Source organism: Juglans regia, chromosome 3, assembly GCF_001411555.2.
Source record: "Juglans regia cultivar Chandler chromosome 3, Walnut 2.0, whole genome shotgun sequence".
In the NCBI taxonomy this organism is placed as follows: domain Eukaryota; kingdom Viridiplantae; phylum Streptophyta; class Magnoliopsida; order Fagales; family Juglandaceae; genus Juglans; species Juglans regia.
In genome coordinates this window covers 24,140,249-24,148,066 of record NC_049903.1, presented here as the reverse complement: position 1 = coordinate 24,148,066, position 7,818 = coordinate 24,140,249, and positions in this window count along the sequence as shown.

Sequence of the window (7,818 nt, the reverse complement as noted above, 5' to 3'; positions counted from 1 at the left end):
TTGCCTTATCCCCGAAATTCTCTTGCTCTCTCTTTTCCAAGTTTCTCTTGGATTCCTCAGACCTTCTACCTTTCCTTTCCCTTTCAGTAACCCTCCCATGGCTGCTTCCAGTGATCATAAAGGCCATCTTTTGTCTGTTGTAGGAAGGAACTGGGTGTCATCCGTTACCAGCGATGACCTTTGAGCTTGGAGGCAGTCTTACAGTATTCCCTGAAGGTGGTTATGGAGATCCCTGGTCAACGTGTTTTTGTCATGGGTGCAGACGAGATGGCCACACTAGTGGCTCCTTTTCCCTTGATGTTTTCCAACAGGCTGCGGTTGCTGTTCTGTCATCCGATCTGGGACATCCTCGACTTTCTGAGGCTAGTTCCCATGCAACTCCATCCCAATGCCTGGCGAATCATGGTGGCTTGTTGCATAGTCTTCCGGCAGGTTTTGGATGACGGTTCCAAGGATTACCCCAATCTAATTGCCTGGGAGTTCTTGTCGGTCTAACGGATCATTCGACTTGATGGGAGCCTGTGTAGCTTCCAATCTCGATCTTTTGAGAAATGCTTCTTGACAATGGAGAAGCAGTTCTCATCTATTAAGGAATGGCATAGGCACTTCTTCTTTGTTTCCGATTCAAGATGGGAGCATCCTGAAGGCGAGGAGGTTCACCAAGAATTTCCTGTTCAGGTCATCTGGGCCAATGTGCCAACGAGCAGTCCCTTTCAATCAAACTGTCTGAAAGGGAGGAATTCTGAGTGGTGACCATTATGTCCTGGGTGGCCGCCCACCCCAAACTGAGTGAGACTGACTTGTTGATTATTGACACGAACATTAGGGGTCACTTGCTCCTTCCCGACCGATCATTTGTGCTTGGTCGAGATATTTTGCCGGTTTCCTCCCTCTTCTCCTCCCAGGAAGTTTCAGGCTTTTCCCCCTTTGAGGGATGATCGGGCCAAGTGGCATCGTGCTGAGGAGAGCGATGTTGGAGTTGTTCCCAGGTTGGGGACTCAGGGTCCCCGCTCCTACCCCAGCCCTTCTTGTCAAGTTCCACTGTCTTCTTCGTGTAGGGCCTCTGCGAGTTCATCATGGCAACCCCCACCTGGGTCTCCTTTCAACGAGTTCGGCGCTGCCACCCAACCAGTTCCTTCTGGCCCTCTTCGCGGGGTCTTTAGTGGCCCCACTCGCCCTCCTCCATCAGGGCCTATACACCACACCTTTAGTAGAACTTCTTCTCCAGCCCTTGCAAGCTCCTCTTTGCAGGACCAACCCGACTCCTCTAGACCAATCTCCGCTCCTCAAATCGTCGGTACTCCAACCTTGTGGCCCATTGTCCCACCACCAACTGCCGCCTGGAGAGTTGGTGAGGTTAAGGCAGACGAAATCTCTCTCAACGCTATCTTTCTCAATGCTTTTTTCAATGCTGCTCCCTGAAGGGGCTGGTCTTTCATTGAGCCTCTGCTATCCTTCGAGGTAGCCCTTGCTGCAGAGGAAGTTGCATGTGCTACACCCTCGTCGAGGGAGATGGCTTTCTCTTCAGGTCCCCATGGGGGGACCTGAGCAAGACACCCTACCAGTTCCGAGCACTGTCGAAGACAGGACTCCGAACCCCTTGTTTGCATTGGGGACTTTCCCTGAGATCGACGTTGATTCCTTCTTGGTCTCAAAAGATCAGTCGCCAAGTCCCACTTCTCCTCCGCCGTCATCTCCCCGAATTGATACAGGTGCTCCTCTTCCCTCAACATCTTCCTAGCTGCTAGTAAGCCTTCCTCCTTCTCACGAAGCTCCAGACTTCGAGAATCCTAGTAGTGAGGTCCAGCTGGGGCGGGGCTCAGCTTCTTCTGAGACCATCCCCCAAGAGCTCTCTGCTTTATCATTGATGCGTGGCGCCAGGCCTTCTTCTCGTCCCGCCAGCGGGGATGCCCAAGGGATCGGTCCTGGTTTTGAGAGAGCCTGAGCCGAAGCATTCAAGCGGGAGGCTCAGAAGCTCAGACCTCACTTCGTCAAGGTACCAAAGATTCCCTTTCTTTCTTCCTTTCTTTTATGTTGCTTCCCTCTGACTTGTTTTGCTTCAGGCAGCTGAGAACCCGACGGAAATGATTGTTGGTGAGCAGGAGGCCATTGAAGAACATAACCAGATGCTCAGTGCCCTGAACAGTCTTGTTCGAGGGAGGTCCACAAAGCAAACAAGTGGGTGGACAAACTGTGCTTGAAGCATGACGCCCTGGTCGAAGAGCTGGCTGCATCAGAAGCGCATGTTCAACTACTGCGCTCACGTAACAAGGAGCTTTGCAAGGGGAAGAAGGAGCTCAAGGAGGAGAAGGACCAGGAGATCTCACAGCTCAAGGGGGAGCTCGTACGCCTAGGAATAGAGAAGCAACAAGACGAAGGGGAAATTCGTCAGTTGGAGGAAGAGTTGCAATCCATTCGAAGAAGGCTTCGGAGGACCAGCAGAAAGAGGGCTTCGAGTGCAACGCAACGTTTTGGACTGCTTCGTTATTGCTTTTCATTGTCGCGGTCCTCCCATGGCCTGAGTATCGCCGCACTGCAGCTCTAGGGTCGAATTGACACCTTAGAAGGTGATCTAGCTCAGGCATTGGAAGCGGTCCCCACTCGGGACACTGCTATCTCGAGCCTACAAGCTACTGGGGCGGCTCTGGAATCCCAGATTTGACACTCACCAGCGCTTTGGGATGAGGCTTGGGGCCACGGTTATAAGGCCGTGAGCGCTTGAGAGACCATCTACTTGAGAATCTGTCAACCAATCTCAACACTCTCCAACTTACATCTCTTGCTCCTAACCTCTCGGCTTACCAATTCGTCAAGACTCTAGGGAGAGAGCAGATGCCGCTGGCCTTCCGAGATGCTCCTCCTCTGTTGTGATCTCGCAGACTTCTCCTTTTTTTTTCTATTTTGGGCTTTCCATGCCCGATCGGTCTTTTGATGTAATCCGAACTCTTGTAATCCAAGTTTATCCATATATACAAAGCTAGCTTCCCTTTGTATTTTTGTTCTTTGAACTGGCAACCTCTTCGTATTTTTTTTCTTTCTTGTTTTGTTTGGCTCCCTTTGTTTTTGCACGGCGAGCCCGCCTCGTGTCCCAACTAGTGCACAACTATTGGTCAGGCGGCCGAACTTGTGGTGCACGAAGGTCGGCGAGTCGAGGGGCTCGTGTCCAACTGGTTGTGGAATGGAAAGCTTGGAAGACTTTGGCCCTCGTCCAATGCATCGCGGCCATGCATTGTGCGAAGGTCGGAAAGTGAAGTGACCCGTGCCTGACTAGCTATAAAGGGGGGAGCTCAATAGGCTCTGGCCCTTAGCCAATGCATCACGGCTAGCCAAGGGACTGGGCTTATGGTGCAAGAAGGTCGGCGAGTCGAGGAACTTGTGTCTGACTGGCTATGAAGGGGAAAGCTCGGAAGGCTTTGGCCCTCAGCCAATGCATCGCAACCATGCATTGCGCAAAGGTCGACGAGTGAAGTGACCTGTGCCTAACTAGCTATAAAGGAGTGGGAGCTCAGGAGGCTCTGGCCCTTAGCCAATGCATCACGGCCAGCCAATGGACTATGCTTGTGGTATCAGTATTTTTAAAGGAAAGCGAATGGATTCGAAATCATATTTTCATTTATGTCCTTGTTGATTACATATTCGGGAAATCCCATAGTTCTTTAAACAAAGTATTTCTTCAAGTGTTCGGCGTTCCATGGATGGGGCAGCTCGCGTCCTTTACAGTCCTTCAGCCTGTATGAGCCAAATCTTCCGCTGGCTTTCACCACAAACGACCCTTCCCACCGGGTTTCACCCGAGCTTTCCTTCTTCTTGGGTGGTGATGTCTGCCTGCTTTAGGATCATGTCTCCCACCTTGAACCCCCGGGGTCGAACCCGCGTGTTGAAGTACTGCTCAACTCTCCTCTTTTTGTTCGTTGCCTGACTCACTGCTTCTTGTCTTTCTTCTAGGAGGTCTAGATTTTCTTTCATTCTTTCGTTGTTGTGGTCTGGGTTGAAGTGTTGTATCCGATAAGTGGGCAGTCCCACCTCTGCCAGGATCACAGCTTCAATCCCATACACAAGGGCAAAGGGTGTCTCTCCTGTGGGGGTTCTGACAGATGGTCGGTAGGCCCACAACACGTTGGGGAGTTCTTCGACCCATCTTCTCTTTTGCTCTCCTAGCCTTTTTTTTCAGAATATTCAACAACATCTTGTTGGTAGCTTCTACTTCTGTTTGCTTGCAAGTGTCCTGGAGATTAGTACTTGGTCTCAATCCTGAGCTCTGCACACCACTCTCAATAATGTAAGCAATCGAACGGCCTACCGTTATCCGATATGAAGCTCCGAGGAATCCCGAACTAACAGATTATAGACTTCCACAGGAGCCTCGTGATGGCCCAAGCCGTGATCGTTGCCAACGCTTATGCCTCTACCCATTTTGTGAAGTAATCGACTGCCACTACCATGAACTTCACTCCTCATTTGCCCCTGAGAAATGGGTCGTTGAGGTCGAGTCCCCATTGTGCAAAGGGCTAGGGGGAGACGATGGAGGTTAACTTTTCTAGCAGACAGTGGGGTATCGATGCATGCTCTTGGCTTTTAGACCATTTCTTCGAGAAGTCCTCTACATCCCAACGGGAATTGCGCCAGTAGTACCCCGCACAAGTCACTCACACAACCAATGCTTTTCTGCCCGAATGGTTCCTGCATATTCCTTCATGTACCTCAACCAACACATACTGAGCTTCCTCAGGCGAGATGCATCTCAGGAGGGGTTCGAAAAAACCTCTTCTATACAAGAATCCTTCTACCAATGTGAAGTGCACCGTCCTATTCCTAACTTTCCTCGCCTCCCCCCAATTGTTTGGGACCTGACCTCTTTTAAGGAACCTTATGATGTCTCCCGCCCACTTTAGCGCTTGCGACGGCTGGACTGTGGACACGCTGAATCTAATGGCCTATGTGTCTATTGTTTGGATTACGGTGTGATTTGGGAGGGGAGCTTTTTCCTGACCCGAGACAGCCTTTGCCAGGCGGTTTGCTTTGTGGTTTTCTCCCCTCGGGATCTACTGGATGTGGAAATATCTGAAAAGGTCGCGCTCCTATCCTACCAGTTGGAGGTACTTCTTCAGTTTTTCACCTTTGGTGGTGACCTATCCCGTGACCTGACCAACCACCACCTTCGAGTCAGCCCTCACTTCGACTTCAGTTGCTCCCAACTACCTGACCACTGCCATTCCAGCCAGTAGTGCCTCATACTCAGCCTCATTATTGGTTGTTTTGAAACCAAGTTTGATAGCCCAGCAAGATGAGCCGTCGACGTAGACCTGCCAGGGCTTGCCTTGGGGTGCCATAGTTATCTCTTTTGGGAAATCTGAGAACTCGGCCACGAAGTCTACCAAGACTTGTCCTTTGATCACTATTTGGGAAAGGTACCCGATGTCGAACTCATTCAACTCGATTGCCTAGTTTGTCATGTCACCTGACACGTCAGGCTTCTACAATATCTTCCTAAGGGGTACTTTCATTGGATGGGTTTGGAAATAAGGTCTTAGCCACCTCGCGACAATGACCAATGCGAAGGCCAACATTTTCGTGAAGGGATACTTGGCCTCGGCTCCTTGAAAGGGGCGGCTCATGTAATAAACGGGTTGTTACTCTCCCTCCTCAGTGCAGACCAACACGGTGGACACAGCGTTCGGGGTCACAACCAGATATACCGTCAGGTCCTCCTTTGGGCTGGTCTAGATAAGGAGTGGCGGGTGAGCCAAATACTTCTTGAGTTCGTCAAAGGCCTGGTTGCACTCATCATCCTATTCTCGTGCCATTCCGAGGACTTTGAATAAGGGAAGATAATGGTCTGTTGACCTTGATATAAAGAGGCTCAGTGTGGTGACTCTTCCTGCCAACCTTTGGACCTCGTTGATCATTCGTGGGAGAGGCATGTCTACAACGTCCTTGACCTTCTCGAGGTTGGCCTCGATGCCGCGTTCTGAGACCATGAACCCCAAGAACTTACTTGACTCGACACCGAATGCACATTTCAGCGGGTTGAGCTTCATATTTTACTTTTTTAGCACTGAAAAGGCCTCCCGAAGATCGTCAAGATGCTGCTCGGGCCTTTTGCGCTTGACCAAGTGGTCGTCCATGTAGACTTCCATGTTTCGCCCAATCTACTCTTTGAACATCCAGTTGACCAACTGCTAATAAGTTGCCCCTGCATTCTTGAGACCGAACGACATGGCCTTGTAGCAGTAGAGACCCTGATTGGTGACGAAGGTTGTTTTCTCCTCGACCTCTGTGTTCATCCTGATCTAGTTCTACTCAGAATACACATCCATGAAGTTGAGCAGGGGGTGTCCAACCGTTGAATCTATTATCAGGTTGGCGAAGTTGTTATGAGGTGGCTTGAATTCAGATGGAACAGTGCATGTGTCGTAGGTTCGCTCGAGCGAAGGTTCACTTGGCTCGAGCGAAGTCAAACAAAGAGTCTCGCTCAAGCATCGCTCGAGATTCAGCTCGAGCAATATGAAGACAGAGAGCTTCGCTCGACATTCGCTCGACACTCAGCTCAAGCGAATTCAGACAGAGAGCTTCGCTCGACATCCGCTCGACACCCAGCTCGAGCGGTATCCAAGTCAGAGAGCTTCGCTCGACCCTCGCTCGACACCCAGCTCGAGCGAGTTCAGGGAGAGAGCTTCGCTCGACTCTCGCTCGACTGTTGGCTTGAGCGAAGTGCAGAAAACCTACGTTCGCTCGACACTCGCTCGAGTGTTCACTCGAGCCAATGTTCACAGAAGTGAACATTACTGTTCCTATAAATACCAAACGGCGCCTCCACTTTAGAATAACTTCAGAAATCACTTTTTTCACTTGTTTTTAGTGTTTTCTTGATAGAGAAGTTATAGAGTGAGTTTTGAAAGATAACTTCCTTGTGAAGTTTTGTTGTATTCATCTGTACTCCATCTTTGTTGATAGTGAAATCTCTTATACCGACCCCACCAGTGGACGTAGGCTCATTTTGAGTCGAACCACTTAATTCTTGGTGTTCTTTCTGTGTGATTGTCATCAATTTCTTTCGTTTAGTTCCGCTACTATACTTCGAGTTAGTCTTAGATTTACAGTTATTCCCAACAGAAGTCCATGCACATCTTCCACTTTCCACTTGACTTCTTTACCAACACCACATTAGAAAACCATTCGAGATAGTGTACTTCCCGGATGAACCCCGTGGCCAGGAGTGGTCCACCTCCTAGATGATCGTTGTGTACTTCTCTGCCCTAAAGCTACGGCATTTTGGCTTGACCCTCCTCGCCTTGGGGTCCACACTAAGGCAATGCTCGATGTCGGATGTGTCAATCCTAGGCATCTCTCAGTGGCTCCAGGAGAACACATCCCGGTGTTCAGCAATGAGCCGTTTCAAGGATTGGCTTAGTTCAGGAGTCATTTTATGCCACAGAGCTTTCTCATCTCTGACCTCCCTGTCCAACTTCTTCAGGGGTGGAGCCGGAGGTGGACCTACTTCTTCTTGCACCCCTTCGAGCTTCTGTGTCTTCACAGCTTGCTCATTGGTCCTTCCTTCCATCGCCTTAGGTTGTTCTCCTTCTCGTCACAAGGCTTGAGAGCGTGTTGCTGCCGACACACGAAGAACACACTACTTGTGGGAAAAGAGATATCACGGACATCACCAATGTTGAGGTCGTGTTTTGCAGGCCTGGACAACTCCACACTGGCAACACTCGGACTCTTCCCTGCAAGGAGAAGAATTGGGGAGTGATTGAGTTGAGTTATTGTATATTTTATACATTTAGAACCAATATATTTTATTTATTTCATTACATT